At 36.0% G+C, this 18,440-nt stretch overlaps 1 pseudogene; it reads left to right on the top strand.

The window, feature by feature from the left end:
- Positions 1–9,042: 9,042 nt before the first annotated feature.
- Positions 9,043–11,591, top strand: LOC138986504 (tigger transposable element-derived protein 1-like; annotated as a pseudogene).
- The last annotated feature ends 6,849 nt before the right edge of the window (positions 11,592–18,440 follow it).

Here is an 18,440-nt window from a genome sequence, read left to right on the forward strand (position 1 = left end):
TGTGTAAATTTGACATAAGGAGGTCTGTAGTGCAGTTGAGAAGGGAGATATTGAAACACACATCTCACCATGATCACTTCTAACCTTCTTTTAAACAAATTCACATATCTAAGCTTATGTGCTATTTTGAAGACAGAACTCAATTTATTCTCATATCAACAAACTATAAGAGAGCATCTGTACTTGTTAAATGTTATGCAGCACTCAAATAAGCAATACTTCGTGTTAACAAGACATTATTCTCTAGGAGAGAACCCTTCGGACTTATCAATGTATTTTAAAAAAAAGCATGAAAATAATTTTAGACAACTACTGTAAAAGTTTAAGAATGCTGATTATTTGTATCCAAAGTGTGTTATTTGACTGCAGCAGAATGGAACTAGAGATGTAATGAAATGTTTTATAGAGGGATTGATTTTACTTTGTATGTTTCCTACAATGGGAGAGGATGTGGCAATATTAGTATTTTTGAGTAAGGAGAATGTATGGCTTGAAGAATGTTTTTTCCTTTACATGGGTTAACCAAATCTCTTCAGTTCTAAAACTTGTTCTAGTACTGAAGCTCTCTGGAGGAGACAATCATTACTGAATTGCACCAGGTGCTGTAGCTTGTCTGACATATATTTAAACATTCATTTTCCTGGACAACTTAATGATATAGAATAGTTGTTTAGTTTAGGTCAGGTTTCCATAGGCAAAATAAAGCAGAGAGCTGATACAGACCTCTAGATGGTTCAGGCAAAATGGAGAGACTTTGTGTTCAGCCTGAACTTACCAGATGGTTGCTTTTAATGTTCTACTCTACTTTGGTTGTAGATTCTTATCTCTAAAATTTTCTGTTTTTATATTTAGGACAAGTTACCCCAGAAAGCTGAAAGTGTCATAATTTCTGTAAAGTTTGGACTCTGAAACAAGAATCTCCAACACAGATTTTTAAAGCAACAGATAAGAAGTAATAAAACCTATAATATTTCTTATTTGTTTACTAGAGTAGCTGAGGGGAGAACTCAAGCACTTCAGCTGATATTTTACACTTAGAAACTAAGGTAAACAGATAAATACAGCCACACTACCTTTGAAATAGTTTCTATTGAAAAAATATGCCTTGAGTGGGGTTTGCCTTTAAAAGGAATTTCCTGTGAATCCTGTTTTAAGAAAACAATTGTTTGACTGAATTGAGTAGTCAGTAGTAATAAAACCTCATCTGCTTTTTTTCCTTATACACATGATCATCAGTCTTCTAAACTCCACTTGTACTGAAATCAAAATGGATAAAAGAAGTGTGAATTTACTTAGCTTGCAAACTGTTACATTAAATATGGACATTATTCAAGAGAATAAAGCCTAAGAGGAAAAAGTAAGCAGTATAAAAGCACTATTATTCTTGCCCAATATATAAATTGTTCTTTAAGTACTAACTCTATAGTCTTTGTGAGCTAACATCCAATTATGTTGATAAAAATGTGGTGCTACCTTGATATTAAAAATGATGCTAGTGATGATTGCTTTCTCTGTGTTAGGACATGAATAAAATGATGCATGATAAATGATGTTTTCTACACTATTCAGGCAAAAAGGGCTGCCCTGTGATTTCTAGCTGCAGCCACCACTTTGCAGATGATGGCTTTTCATCTCAGCTTAACTTCTGTGCTACTCAAAATCTCTGCTGGAGAAAACAACTGTCAAATGCCTGGGTGTTGCACACAGAGCAGGTTTGTTTGCTGCTTTTGTTTCCTAGCAGTCTGCAGCTAAAGTAATTAGAGTAAATACATGGCTTAATTAGGCTCCTAAAGCTTCCCTGTTATCTTAGGAGTCAATTGAAAATTAACTCAGTTAAAAATCAAGCATTTCTTCCCACCTTCAAAAGATAAAACTCATTTGGAAGTGACTTTTAGTAAGTAAACAGAACATCAAAACAATTAAATCTAGCAGATTTCAGATACATGTCAATGATTTCATACTATATACATTTTCTATGTTAATATCAATAAACAGTAAAAAAAAAAAAAAAAACTTAACGCTCTTCCTTGTTGGTATAATACAGCAGCCTCATTCTGAGTGTCAAAAGATTATCAATTCATACTGCCCCATCATCAGAAGTTAGGATCTTTATTTTGTAAATTAAATAGGATTCATATATGGCTAAATTGCTGTTCTTTAAGAAATTAGTATTAGAGACTTGTATTTTTCTTTGGGCATTTAGAAAACCAGCTGTCATATTTAAGATAATAGATTGTGCTTATCATCTGTTCCTTTTTCTCCAGTCCTCACATGGTCTTGCAGTATCTATCAGGTTGAACCCTTCCTTTCATTTCCATAGTCAACACACTGGTTCATGCCCTAATGAACTTTACCAGGGCTGCTGAAATAGCCACTTAAACTGGCTTTATGCTCCTTCAGTCTACATATAGTCAGCAGAATATTTTTCCTCATATGTCACATTCATCATATTAGGACAAACAGAGTAGCTCCCCCTTTTTTTCCTGCTATGTCAGAACTAAGCTTGTAACCTAGCACCACAACCACCGTTCCCCTTCTGCCTTGCTGCTTGCACACAACCCATTCTTCCATGTGCACTCTTCATTCTAGCGTAATACATTTTCACTGCCTACATTTCCAGTTAAGTAGGTCCCTTTAATGACATTCTGTATATGGTTTATCCATTTCCACTGTTACTTGGGCCATTTCTCATGTCTGAATGTCCTCTCCGTCCTAGTCACCAATTAATGGCAATCTTCTTTCTCAAGACTAAGCTCAGGACTCACTCAGCAGAGCTTCCCTCACTCACGTAATCTCACTACAACCACTTCCTTCTTTTCCTAAGCATTGGATGTAGGTAGAGCCAAGGATTTAATTGGTACTCGTTGATACAGTCATATCATCATTAAATGACAATCATTGTTAACATGACTAATACTTTTATAGCATCTGGTAAATAGTTACTATGGTGACCCCCAAGTACCGTTACCTCCCAATTATCCTGGTTACTCCAGCTCCTGGCTCAGGAGCTCCTCCCACCTCTCCACTATACAGCTATACAAGGCTATCTACAGTGCATTTCCGGGATTCTACTCTGGAACCTAACTGGCATATATTTTCATTGGTAGGCTTGTGCTACATGGGTTATTAAGTAGTTAAAAGTGCCTATTATACAGAGTGAAGTAAGCCAGAAGGAAAAACACCAATACAGTATACTAACACATATATATGGAATTTAGAAAGATGGTAACAATAACCCTGTGTACGAGACAGCAAAAGAGACACTGATGTATAGAACAGTCTTATGGACTCTGTGGGAGAGGGAGAGGATGGGAAGATTTGGGAGAATGGCATTGAAACATGTAAAATATCATGTATGAAACGAGATGCCAGTCCAGGTTCGATGCAGGATACTGGATGCTTGGGGCTGGTGCACTGGGACGACCCAGAGGGATGGTATGGGGAGGGAGGAGGGAGGAGGGTTCAGGATGGGGAGCACATGTATACCTGTAGTGCATTCATTTTGATATTTGGCAAAACTAATACAATTATGTAAAGTTTAAAAAAAAAAAAAAAGTGCTTCCTCTGGATATAACTAATCCCTGAGTTGGGAACACTCTTTTAGACTCTTAAGTTGCTTCAGGACCAGGCCAGGACTGTGTCATAGGTTTTTATCTCTAACGCTTAGGATTGTGCCTGGTAATCACCAGTATATGTTTGCTTCAAAAAAGGAAGGAGAGAAGGAAAGAAGGAAAAAAGGAAGGAAGGAAGAGAGGGAAGGAGGGGATGAGGGAGGGAGCAAAGAAGAGAAGGAGGGAGGGGAGGAGGGAGGGAGGAAGGAAGAGAGGAATGGAAGCACAGAAGGAGGAAGGGAGAGAAAGAGGAGAAATGTCCAAGACAGGTTTAAATGGCCAATGAAAACTGCCTCCTCCTCTAGATTGCTTTTAACAGTGCCCAAGCTCTCCAAGGCTTGGTGATTTCTGCCTGATGTAAAATAACACCCTTCCCATCAAATGAATCACACTCATTTTTTCCCCTCTCATTGATCATAACAGAAGTAATCTTTTCCAACATACTTCTTTTTCCATCTTGTGGTTGTTGCCAGAAACCCTAGGAAATGTCTGCACCCTATACTTTCCCCTCCCTTCTTTTTAGTTCCATTTAGGACAAAGAGACATTCCAACCCTGACCATGAAGGTGAAGGTGAAGGTGAAGTCGCTCAGTCGTGTCCGACTCTGCGACCCCATGGACTATAGCCCGCCAGGCTCCTCTGTCCATGGGATTCTCCAGCCAAGAATACTGGAGTGGGCTGCCATTTCCTTCTCCAGAGGATCTTCCCAACCCAGGGATGGAAACTGGGTCTCCCGCATTGCAAGCAGATGCTTTATCCTCTGAGCCACCAGGGAATCCCGACCATGAAGGTAAATATAAAATTAATATTTGTTATAATCTTGAGTAATGTTCAAGATGAAGCAAGGAAAAACACTTATCTCTTCTTGACACTGTTGTTTTTCCCTCCCAGCCCCGACTAGAAGGGAAGCTCTGAGTTCACCATGCTCTCTCCCCCGTGTGTTCCCAGTGCCTAGAACAGTGCCTGACACATAGTAGAGATTCTCAATAAATACTTGTTGAATGAGTGAATGAAAACGAAAAATGTATATTTTGAGTTGAAATAGAGCTACGTCTTGGACCACAAGTGCTTCTGATAGTGATGCCTTTCCAAATCTCCACAGCAGTCTTCATCTACCTGCTTTAATTATTAATAAACACACTCCTTCTCAAGCATCAGCATTCAGAATATGTCAAGATGTATTTTACAAACCTATTTCATACCCATTTTTGTTTTCCAGTTTTTGTCTAATAGTATTACAACACTTTTGCTTTCTACTGTATTTTCTTGGCAAATATACAGAGAGAATTTCCATATATTATGAATTAAATGAGTTTCTCTTGGCAAACCTATAAATCCAGTCAGCGTGTATTTATAATATTTCTGTTGGTAAAATGTTTGAAATTCAAAAGAGCACCCTTACAAACTCCTTTTGACATACAACCAATTTTTTAGTTTCGTGAGTTTCTATAATCAGTCTGTGCTTTACTCTCAGACAATTGATTATGGATTGTAAGTATTTTTTCAGTTGCCTCATTAGTGAATGCTTTAGCTTCCCCAGTGTTTTTAAGCTCCCCTGAAGGCAGGGATTATGTTTTTCTACTTTTGTTCACTTCTTCATGGTGCTTAGTACTTCATTGAACTCAGTAACTACTTGTTGAATGCAGGATTTTACCTTAATGCAAAATATTACATAAGGTGATAAGCCCAGAAGACAATGGATTATTTTTTGCAAAAGAAGAAACAGTCATTCAATGCACTTTTCAATATTTAGGGCCACTGTACTTAAAAATCATGTTAGAGACCACATTTTATTTAGGCTTGTTAATCATTCTTCATGGTCAAACATTTTCACAGGAGGCTTTAAAAACATTAGCAACAATATAGGACAATAAATCACAATTATAATTTATAAACATCAACAGCATAGGTTTAAAATAATTTGTTCTTTATTAATTATATGTTGCCTCTTCCCCTTAAATACATCAAGGAGCATCATAAACTATTAGGTAAAGAATTTAATTTGGATTTAGGATGTAAGATGTTTGCACTTGTTTACTGTTTACTTCAGTGAACAAATTTGGGAGTAACATGTCAAAAGAGAAATGATTAGGGGAATTTTTCATTTCTGATTAAAGAACAACAAGGAAATTTAGACTCTCTCATCATAAATTGTTCCCTTCCTTCTGTGACAATACATTAAAAAATACCTAGGATCTTATTTCTTAACCTGAGTGATGGTTACATGAACATTCAGTAGGTAGTTATTTAAACAGCACAATGTATTTTGTACAGCCTTCTGTATATATGATATATTTTACAATCAAAGAAAAGATATCTTAAAGAAAAATCTGAGCCTAAGAGGAAAACATCAATATTTCACATTGATTCAAAATCAAGAACCAAGTATCAAACATTTCTTCTTTTTGTTAATTAGCATTCAGAAAGGTATAATGTTAACATCTGAAAGGAGTGTTTAAGGAATAGTTACATTTGCATCTGAAAAGAGGTGTCTGTTGGAAAATAAAAAAATGCTTTTAAAATTAAAAAACAAAAGCCAAATGAAACAAAGTGTTTTGCCTACCTGAGAAGATTTCTTTAAAGATTATTTCAAGATCCACCTGAAGACTTTTGTCACATGGTTCAACACTCTTCTGGAATCTTTGAGGTGTTGTAGAATCAAAGCTGAGAGCACTCCAAAAATTGAGACATGTGAGCTGAGAAGCCTTATTCATAGTACCTAATAGTACAAGCTGATATTTATCAGGGAAGAGTTACTTTTCTCTAAAAGTTTATTTACTTTCTATGATTTTTCCCTCTGTGTATATGCGTGTACAATACAATTGTAGTTTCTGATATAAATTTTTTTCTCATCAACAACTGTAAATTTATTGGGGACAGGGATAATCTATTATCTTTCACACTGAGTGTCCTAGCTCTGTGATAGTCACTTAATACTTTTGCTTGATTTCATATGCATACATGTCATATTCTGATAGCTTGTGACTCCTTGTTTCATCCATTTTATACCCAAAAGAATTTCTGCTGGTGAATATAGGGATCAGCCTTCTGTCCTGTGATGCATATGATCTGGAGACATTATAATCATTAATTGTATGTTTCAGGGGTTTTGTACAATGAAAATAATTGAAGTATAAATGTGGAAGCATGCTGTGATCTGGAAATCTTTTAAAATAGTATTCTATAAATCAATTTTGAAGATTTTCAGATATCTAGGTTACATTTTTGTGACTCTGACCCTAATTTAAAAAAAAATCTCACTCAACTACTAGAACTATCGGCTTATGCCCTTTCAAAACTTCTGTTACATGAAGTGGAAATTGATTTACTATATACAATCTTTCTGTGAATTGAAAATGTAATATGTTAAAATTTAATCATCTGTCACATTTTGCAATGTTACAAATTAGTTTTAGCAACTGTATTGCAATACATCTCTAACTTTTAGATGTCATCATTCAGTTTTAGCTAAGTGTTAGTTTTTCATGAGGATTGAACATGTGTGATTTATTTTTGTTTTACAATGTTAAGTTCTCACCCATAGCAGACCATATACTCATAAATAAAGCATTCTTTAATTCATTAATTCTTTTCATGAAAGACCTACCTTTGACGTTTTGTTATATCATAGTAGAGTAAGTATTTGAAAAAAAAAAAAGAGAACAAGTATTTGATAATGAGCAAAGTGTTTATTTTTAATAATAAGAAAGGTATGGAAAGAACACTATGTCAGAACCCAGGCGAGGTGGGTTTCAGTCCCATTTCTGCAACTTACTATCTGTGTGTGCATTTAATCTTATTTATCTGTGTTTACTCTTTTGAAAAATGAAAAGTTAGGAACAAGTGATTTCTAATGTTTCTGAGACAGATATATACATCACAATTGCCATATATTTAGAGTGTTATTTTGAACCACCCACAGACAGTAAGCTTCACTGTGTGCCCTTGGATCAAAAATTTTAACAATTGAATATCTCTTTAAATTATTAAACACAAATTTGTTTCCATCTTCTTTTTTCATTCACTTAAGAATATTTATCATAAATCATATATGTTACAGATAGTGCTTTAGAAGCTGCAAATAAAGCAGTGAATAAGATAATGTCTTTAATCTCATGGAGTTCACATTCTAGTAGGGAGTAGCCAAATAAATAAATGCATAAGAAAATACCAGATGGTGAAAAGTGCTGTTTAAAAAATGGAATTGGGTGATATGATAGAGAACATAACTGAGTTGGGTGATCAGAAAAAAGTGTCTCTCAGAGGAGAGGACATTTGTTCTGACATGCAAATACCAAGAGGAACTGAGCCATGCAAAGATCAAAGGAAGGATTCCATGCAGAGGAACAGAAAGTACAAGACATAAAAAGCAGGTGTGAGCATGGAGCGTTGGGGGAACAGAAAGATTGCAGGATGCTGGACCGTAGTGGGGTCTGACAGCCAAGGGCCACATCAGGGAAGGGTTTATATGTTAGGGTAAGGAGTCCAGAAATTTTTCTAGATAGACAGGGCAACCATTGGAGAGGTTTGAGCTGAAGAATGACATTATCTGATTTATGTTTTAAAATGGACACCATGCGACTGTCACTTGGATTAATGGTGGTTAAAAGTGAAAGCTGACGACCAACTAGAATTTTTTAGTGTTCCAGATAAAGGTAGATGAAATAGTGGTGATAATAGTGGAGGCAGAGATAACTGGACAAAGTTGGGATGTATTTTGGAAGGAAGGTCTACAGAAGTTGCAGAGGAATTGGATTTAGAGTGTGAGAGATAGGGATGAATCAAAGGTAACTCCTAGGTGTTTGGTATGAACAGGTTTAGTGCAAGTATTTTTATAGAATATAGAACAGTTGAACTTTACACTCTATAGGATTTCATAACTTCTTCCATTTTAATATACTCTCATGGTTTTGCATAACTGTAATAAATGAGGCAGAAAGTTTGAAAAGTTAGATGTTACTTTTTAACTTGACCTTATTTTCAACGTGACTATCATTCTCATACATTCCTCTGTTTTATGGACACACCTTGTACTTCACTTTATTGAGCTTCACAGATCCTGTGTTTTGTTTTGTTTTTACAAATTGAAGGTTTGTGGCAACCTTGCATCGAGCAAGTCTATCAGTGCCAATTTTCCAGCAGTATTTGCTCTCTTCTTATGTACACATTTTGGTAATTCTCGCAATGTTTCATACTTCATTATTTAGTTATATTTGTTATGATTAGCTCAGATAAGTCATCTTTGATGTTACTATTGTAATTGGGGGGCGCCATGACCCATGCCCATATGAGATGACAAACATAATTTGTAAATGTTGTGTCTGTTCCAACTGCTCTACTAACTGGTTGTTCCCCATCTCTCTCCCTCCACTTGGACTTCTCTATTCCCTGAAACACGACAGTATTGAAACTGGGCTAATTAATAACCCCACATGGTCTTTAAGTGTTTAAACTAAAGGAATAATTACACATTTCTCACTTTAAATCAAAAGCTAGAAATAATTAAGCTGGTTGAGGAAGGCATGCCAAGATAGAGCAAAAGGTAAGCCTCTAGCACCAAGCAGTTAGCTAAGTTGTGAATGCAAAGGAAGGCTCTTGAAGGAAATTAAAAGTGCTAACTCAGATGAACATATGAATAATAAGAAAGTGAAACAGGCTTTTTGCTGATATGGAGAAAGTTTCTGTGGTCTAGATAGAAGATCATTCCCTTAAGCCAAAGCTCAAGCCAGAGCAAGGCCCTAACTCTCTTCAATTCCATGAAGGTTAAGAGAGGTGAGGAAGCTGCAAAAGAAATGTTTGAAGATAGCAGAGGTTGGTTCATGAGGTTTAAGGAAAGAAGCTGTTCCCATAACATAAAAGTTCAAGGTGAAATAGCAAGTGCTGATGTAGAAGATGTAGTTTATCTGTATCTACCAAAGGTCATTAATGAAGGTGGCTACACTAAACAACAGATTTTCAGTATAGGCAAAACAGCCTATTGAAAGAAGATGCCATCTAGTACTTTCATAGCTAGAGTGGAGAAGTTAATGCCTGGCTTCAAAGCCTCAAAGAAAAGGCTGACTCTTAGGGGCTAGGGCAACTGGTGACTTTAAATTTGAAGCCAGTACTCATGTGTTGTTGTTCAGTCAGTAAGTCATGTCGGACTCTTTGTGATACCCATGGACTGTAGCATGCCAGGCTTCCCTGTCCTTCACCATCTCCTGGAGCTTGCTCAAACTCATGTCCATCAAGTTGGTGATGCCATCCAACTGTCTCATCCTCTGTCATCCCCTTCTCCTCCTGCCATCAATCTTTCCCAGCATCAGGGTCTTTTCCAATGAGTCAGCTCTTTGCATCATGTGGCCAGAGTACTGGAACTTCAGCTTCAGCATCAGTCCTTCCAATGACTATTCAGAACTGATTTTCTTTAGCATTGACTGGTTTGATCTCCTTGCAGTCCAAGAGACTCTCAAGAGTCTTCTTCAGCACCACAATTCAGAAGCATCAATTCTTTAGCACTTAGCCTTCTTTATGGTCCCACTCTCACATCCATGCAGAACTACTGAAAAAAATCATAGGTTTGACTATACAGACCTTTGTCAGCAAAGTGATGTCTCTGCTTTTTAGTATGCTGTCTAGTTTTGTCATAGCTTTTCTTCCAAGGACCAGGTGTCTTTTAATTTAGTGGCTGCAGTTACCATCCACAGTGATTTTGGAGCCCAAGAAAATAAAATCTGTCACTGTTTCCATTTTTTCCCCATCTATTTACCATGAAGTGGTGGGACCGGATGCCATGATTTTAGTTTTTTGAATGTTGAGTTTTAAGCTAGCCTTTTCACTCTCCTCTTTCACCCTCATCAGTAAGCTCCTCTTTGCTTTCTGCCATTAGAGTGATATCATCTGCTCACTTACCATTCTGAAAATCCTGGGGTCCTTAAGAATTGTGTTAAATTGACTCTACCTGTACTCTATAAATGGAATAACAAAGCTCAGATGACAGCACATCTACTTACAACATTGTTTACTGAATATTTTAAGCCCACTGCTGAGATCTACTGCTCAGAAAAAAAAAAAAATATATATATATATATATATATATATATATATATACCTATTAAATATTACCTATCATTGACAATGTATCTGATCATACAAGAGATCTCATGAAGATATACAATGAGATCCATGCTGTTTTCATGCCTACTAACACAGCATCCATTCTGCAACTCATGGATCAAAGAGTCATTTCAACTTTCAAGTCTTATTATTTAAAAAATACATGTCCTAAAGCTATAACTTCCATAGATAGTGATTCCTCTGGTGGATCCAGTCAAAGTAAATTGAAAACATTCTGGGAAGAATTCACCATTCTAGATGCCATTAAGGACATTTTGATCTGTAGGAAGAGGTCAAAACATCCACATTCACATGAGTTTGGAAGAAGTTGATTCTGATTGTCATGGATGACTTGAGGGGTTCAAGTCTTCAGTGGAGAAAGTAACTACAGATGTGGTGGAAATAACAAATGAATTAGAATTGGAAGTGGTGTTTTAAGGTGTAAGTGAATTGCTGCAGTGTCATAAAACTTAAATGGATGAGGAGTTGCTTCTTATAGATGAGCAAAGAAAGTGGTTTTTTTAAGACTGAATCTACTCATGGTGAAGATGCTGTGAAGATTGTTGAAATGATCACAAACTGTTTAGAATATTATGTAAACTTAGTTGATAAAGCAGTGGTAGGTTTTGAGAGGATTAACTCTGATATTGAAAGAAGTTCTACTGCAGGTAAAATGTGATTAAATAGCATTACATGCTAAGAGACACTATTCATATAAGGAAGAGTCAGTTGATATAGCAAAATTCATTACTATTTTAAAGAATTGCCACAGTTACCCTAACCTTCAGCAACTACCACCCTAATCAGTCAGTGGTTATCAACATCAAGACAATACCTTCCACCATCAAAAAAATTATGACTGGCTAAAGGCTCAGATAATTGTTAACAATTTTTGGCGATAAAGTATTTTTTCATTAAGGCATTTACATTGTTTATGAGACATAATACTATTACACTCTTAAAGAACTATAGTATAGTATAAACATAACTTTTATGTGCACTGGAAAACCATAAAAATTATGTGACTTGATTTATTGCAATATTTGTTTTATTGTGGTAGTCTGGAATTGAATTTGTAATATCTCCTATTATCACACCAATCTTAAAATACATGTTTTTAAAAACACCACCACTCTAATTCTGGGGCCCTTTCCATACTACTCTCCCAGGTCTGCTTTGCATCTTTATCAAGCATTTATTAAACACCTTTACTTACTAGGTAACTAACCACATCATTTTATTTAAAAAAAAAAAAAATACTGTGCAACTCTGGAGGAGGTTAAGTACATGGAACACCTAAAAGCAATCGAGGAAGTTTTATCCTACTTAATTCAAAATACAGTATTAAGCCATTTTATAACTAATATTGTCATACATGATATGAATTAACTGGTGGTTGTAGCTATTTTCATGTGTGGCTAGACCTATAGGATTCTGTTGCACAAAACCAGTACACATACAGAGATGGTTCCCACCTTTATGATAATCCTTTTTTTCAGATTATAGTGGTGTATGTTAGACCCTTTGTTTGGAAGTAGTCGTTCAGTGTCTGAGAGCTACACAAACCAAACTGATATACCTTCTATTGCTATTATTTCTCAGCTGAACATAGAATGCTACATTGTTTGAAGTTTTGATTTTTTTCTGTTTAATTCAGAATGCCCTTGAAGTGTTTCTTCTGTTCTTCTTCTTATTTCCTTTCTGAAGATTGCTATGTCTGCTTTCATCCATCCTTCTCATTTGCTTTGCAAAGATTATGTCTCATAGAAGAGACTAATGAAAAACTCCAAAAGGCCATCAGGCTCTTTATAGTAGTCTGTGATTGACAGTCATAAAAACAATTGAGTGCCAAATTCTAGTGCTTCTGTTTAATCTGAAACCAGTCAGCCCTCCATATCCACAGGATCTGTATCAGTGGATTCCACCAACCACAGATTGAAAAATTTTAAAGAAAATTCCAGAAAGTTCCAAAAAACAAAACTTGAATTTGCCAAGCACCTGCAACTATTTACTTAGGGTTTACATCATTTTTAAAACTATTTACATAGCATTTATATGGCGTTAGGTATTATAACTAATCTAGAGATGATTTAACAAGTATATTGGAAGATGTCCATAGGTTATACAAAAATACTACATCATTTTATATAAAGGCTTAAGCATCTGTAGATTTTGGTATCTTTGGGGCTCCTGGAATCAATCCTCTATGAATACAGAGGGATGACTGTATACTTAACTTGTAGAATCCTGGTAGGGTGGTAAGTGTTACATCTTTGTTCTTGTTGCATTTGAGCACATGGCTTAAAAAATAAATATCTCTACAAGCTTCTTAAAAAAACAGAAGGGCTCTTCCATTTTCTCCTCTCTAGAGGAACCATGTTTACTCTTTATAGCTTAATTTTTGCTACTTACCTCATTATTTCTGAGCTAAATGTTTGTTTTCCTATTCTTGATTTTTCAGTTTTAGATGTCTGTTGGCTTTTTTCTATGCCATATAAGAATTTTGCTCTTTTTCACATATATGCTCATACCCACACCACACACATACACACTTCCCATTTCTTCATTTTCCCATTATAAATACAATGTATTCTCAGTACTTCTACTATGTAAATGCAATTAACAGGTGAGTGAGGTACTATAATACTTTCAATGTCATCTATAACTTTGTTTTTTCTGTTGTATTAATAATTATTTTGTTGTTTAATTTTTTATGTTATTATCTCTAATTCATTCATATATCCGCTACCTATTTTTTAAATATGCTTTCATTTCATTTAGATACCGGGAATCATTGCATTTTCTTTGCTGTCTCATTTTTCATATTTTTACTCTTTGCTCTTACTGTGTTTCTAGTTCTGCTTTCATATTTTTAATTATCTTAGAGTTCTTTGTTCATCCTCTAAATCTTCCTTTTAAAATAGCATCATTTTATTATTTCATAGTTGCAATATCTTCTCTAATATCACTGGAGATATTGATTAGAGCTATAATTATTCTCTGCATGTGACAGAAAATTCATGGCCTCTTCATATATTGACAAAGTAGGGATGGCTAAGCAGCAGGTGTTAATGGCAGATTTTTCAGATCAAGAAGACAATAGACTTTCATTAAAGGGGAAAGAGTCACCTAGGATATCTTGGAAGTCAGACTGCATGCTGCTGACTGAACCTGCAGGGTTACAGGAAATTATTTTTAAAATTCAGTATGTTGGTATGTCTTTTGCTTTGTGCTACTTTTAGCTACTGGGTTGTCTTCCAAGGGAGACAGTGCAGTCCAGAGACAGGCAGAAGGAGGCATGCTGTACTCACGGTTTATAATCTGATTTTCTAAGATTCCTATAATTTGCCTACCTTTCAGGGTTAAAAAAACCCAACCACTTTTAATATCCTAAAAGGAATCAATGATAATCAGTAAGACAATACAAGCAAGAGATAAAATTTTGGCCCCAAGTAGTTTTCAGGAAACTCCACTTAAGCATTCTCTTTCCTGACAATGGGATCTAGCAAAAATCAAAGAGAATTTTCTTTACTCTCAAATTTATTTTTAGATGACCTCCATGTGTCCACCATTGCATTGAGGTAGAGTCAGGCAAACCTCAGAGGCAAAAACAGAAAAAAAAAAAAAAAAACCAGAAGCCTTCATCCCCCACCCCCCCACCAAAAAAAACCCCAAAGTAAAACAGAGAAAGGATTAAAAATTAAGTCTAGAGAAGGTCTTTGTGCTTACTCCCTCATGGGACTGACCAGAAGTAATGAGACTAGAAACCTTTAAGCTTTCTTTTTTTTTTTTTTTTTGTCATCCTTGTTGTTTCCCAGCTTTTTTGACATATAGCGACAACTGACATATAACATTGTGTAAGTTTAAAGTGTACAATGTGTTGATTTGATACACTTGTATATGGTAATATGGTTACTTTCATAGTGTTAAGTAACACCTTCATCAAAACACATAGTTACCATTTCTTTTTTTGTGGTGAGAAGCACTTAAAGATCTCTCTTGGCAACTTTGAAGTCTATAGTATTACACAATATTGTTAACTATGTTCACAATACTGTGTATTAGATCCCCAGAACTTATTCATCTTTTAACTGGAGGTTTGAATCCTTTGACCAACATCTCCCCATTCTTCCCTCCACCCCCAGTCCCTGTAACCACTGTTCTACTCTCTGTTTCTATGAGTCTGGCTGTTTTAGATTCCACATATAAGTGAAAACATATAATATTTGTCTTTCTCTGCCTGATTTATTTCACTTAACATAATACCCTCCATCCATGTTGTTGCAGATGCAAAACTTCATTCTTTTTTATGCCTGAGTAATATTCGTGTGTGTGTGTGCCACATCTTCTTTATCCATTCATCTGTTGATGGGCACTTAGCTTGTTTCCATATCTTGACTGTAATTGTAATTGTAATTAGTCCTGCTATGAACACTGGGATATATGTTATCTTTTCAGAATAGTATTTTCATTTACTTCAGATACAAACCAAGGAGTAGAATTGCTGGATCATATGGTAGCTCTATTATTAGTTTCTTAAAGGACCTCCATAAGCTTTTCCAAGGTGACTGTACCAATTTGCATTCCCACCAACAGTGTATTAGGGTTCCATTTTCTCCACATCCTTGCCAACATTTACTATATGTTGTCTTTTTGAGGACAGTCCATGGGGTTGCAAAGACTTGGACACGATTGAGTGACTTCACTTTCCTTTCCTTTCACAGCCTATCACAATGACTTCTCATTTGGGGATTTGAACCTCTCTAAGGATTTGTGATGTTGAGCATCTTTTCATGTGCCTGTTGGTCATCTTTATGTCTTTTTTGGAAGAATGTCTATTTAGGTCTTCTGCCCATTTTTTGTTTTGGTTGTTTGTTTCTTTGATATTGAGTTGCATGAGCTCATTATATATTTTGGGTATTAGCCCCTTATCAAACATGTGTATGTGCTCAGTTGCTCAGCTGTGTCTGACTCTTTGCGGCCCCATGGACTGTAGCCCGCCAGGCTCCTCTGTCCATGGAATTCTCCAGGAAAAAATACTGGAGTGGGGTGCCATTTCTTACTCTGGGGGAGTCTTCCCAACCCAGGGATCGAAACCTTGTCTCTTGCATCTCCAGCTTTGGCAGGCAGATTCTTTACCACTAGTGCCACCTGTAAAGCCCTTATCAGACTTGTCACTTGCAAACGTATGCTTCAATTCAGTGGGTTGTCTTTTCATTTTGTTGATGATTTCTTTTGCTGTACAAAAGCTTTTCTAAGTTTAATCAGGTACCATTTATTTATTTTTGCTTTTGTTTCCCTAGCCTGAGGAGACAGGTCCAAAAAATATTGCTATGACAGAGTATACTGCCTGTTTTCTTCTAGGAATTTTGTGGTTTCCAGTCATAAATTTAGATCTTTAATCTGTTTGAGTTGATGGATGAAAAATGAAACCGTGGAACATATTTGCAAGATATCTATTTGACAAAGGGCTCATATCCAGAATGCCTATGAATCTATAAAATAATGGGCATGAATATGCTCTTCCCAAAGCAGGACATCCAATAAATGTATGAAAAATTGTTCAACATCCTTAGTTATGAGGGAGTAAATAAAAACCACAATGTGATAACATAATTGATCAAATAAAATGGTTAACACCAAGTGTTTACAAGGATATGTATGGGTTAATCAAAACTCTCAGTGCTGAGGGAATGTATGTTGGTACAGTATTTTGCAAAATTACTTGATCTTACCCACTAATTTAAAAATATTTGTACCTTTATTTAAAAATATATCCAGCAAAGATGTATTTCCAGTAGATACATATGCATAAATGCATAAAGGAACATGTACAAGACTATTTATAGTAGCATTATCTAATTAGCTAAATTAGAAACAGTCCAAATGTCCATTAATTAATAGTAGAATGGATAAACAAGCCATGGCATATTCACACAATGGAATATTACATAGCAGTGATTCTTAAAGTGTGATTCCTGGATGAGCATAGAGCATTACCCATAAAGTGAGTAGAAAAGCAAATTCTTGGGCCCCATCCTAGACCTTCTGAATCAGAAACTCTGGAGGTGTGGGCCCATACATTTGTGTTTTAAGAAGCCTTCTGGATGATTCTGACACTTGAGTGTGAGAACCATGTTGTTGTTCAGTTGCTAAGTTTTGTCTGACTCTTTGAAACCCTATGGACTGCAGCATGCCAGGTTCCTCTGTCTTCTACTATGTTCCAGAGTTTGCTCAAATTCATGTCCATTGAGTTGGTGATGCCATATAACCATATCATCCTCCACCATACCCTTCTCTTTTTGCCTTCAATTTTTCCCAGCACCAGGGTCTTTTCCAATGTGTCTGCTCTTTGCATTCAGGTGGCCAAAGTATTGGAGCTTCAACAGCAATCCTTGCAATGAATATTCAGGGTTGATTTCCTTTAGGATTGACTGGTTTGATCTGCTTGCAGTCCAAGAGACTGTCAAGAGTCTTCTCCAGCACCACAATTCAAAAGCATCAATTCTTCAGCACTCAGTTTTCTTTCTGGACCAACTCTCATATCTGTACATGACTACTAGAAAAACCATAGCTTTGACTATATGGACCTTTGTCAGCAAAGTGATGTCTCTGCTTTTTAATACACTGTCTAGGTTTGTCATAACTTTCCTTCTAAGGAGCAAGCGTCTTTTAATTCAGTGGCTGCTGTCCTCATCTGCACTGATTTTGGAGTCCAAGAAAATAAAATCTGTCACTGTTTCCGCTTTTCCCCCATCCATTTGCTATGAAGTAATGGGACTGGATGCCGTGATCTTAGTTTTTTGAATGTTGAGTTTTAGATGGCTTTTCCACTCTCATCAAGGAGCTCTTAGGTTCCTCTTCACTTTCTGTTATTAGACTGGTATCTATCATCTGCATATCTGATGTTGTTGACATTTCTCCTAGCAATCTTAACTCCAGCCTGGCATTTTGCATAATGTAATCTGCATGTAAGTTAAATAAGCAGGGCCAGGCTGCTCTGTCCATGAGATTTCGCAGGCAAGGATACTGGTGTGGGTTGCCATTTCCTTCTCTAGGAGATCTTCCTGACCCAGGGATCAAACCCATGTCTCCTGCATTGGCAGGCAGATTCTTTATCACTAAGCCACCTTGGAAGTCCTTGAGAACCATGGGTCTACTATAATGAAAATGAATGAGCTATAGCTATATACAACAACATAGGTGAATCTCACAAACATTACGTTGAGTGTAAGAAGCCACATGTAATGTATGCTATTTGATTTTGTTTATATGTAGTTTAAACAGGCAAAACTAAACTGTATTTTTTAGAGGTGAATACTGAGATAGAAAGAAAAATCAAGAAAATACTATAGAAATCCATATAGTGGTTACTTCTAGGTAAGGAAGGAGCAGGTAGAGATTTAGAAGGGGCTTTGAGGAGACTTCTGGGGCTGATGGCGAGTTTTATTCATTTGAATGGTGGTTACTCAAATGTTATTTGTGATCATTCACTTGTTTGTTTATCTATTATATGTATTATATCTAAAATATACATAAAATATTTCACAATACTTTTTTAAAAGTGATTGTAAGTTTTAAGGTAATTTTGGTGAGAAACACCAATGTTTCTTTCTCTAAAACAGTTCTTTTGGAGAGTCAGATTTCTGAGAAGAATTTTTAAATCTCTTACCTTGGAGCCCTAGGCCTGGCTTCCAATATTCTGGGAACTGAGTCAGGAGAGAGCACTTTCCTC

This window comes from Bos mutus, chromosome X, assembly GCF_027580195.1.
Source record: "Bos mutus isolate GX-2022 chromosome X, NWIPB_WYAK_1.1, whole genome shotgun sequence".
NCBI classification, from domain to species: Eukaryota; Metazoa; Chordata; class Mammalia; order Artiodactyla; family Bovidae; genus Bos; species Bos mutus.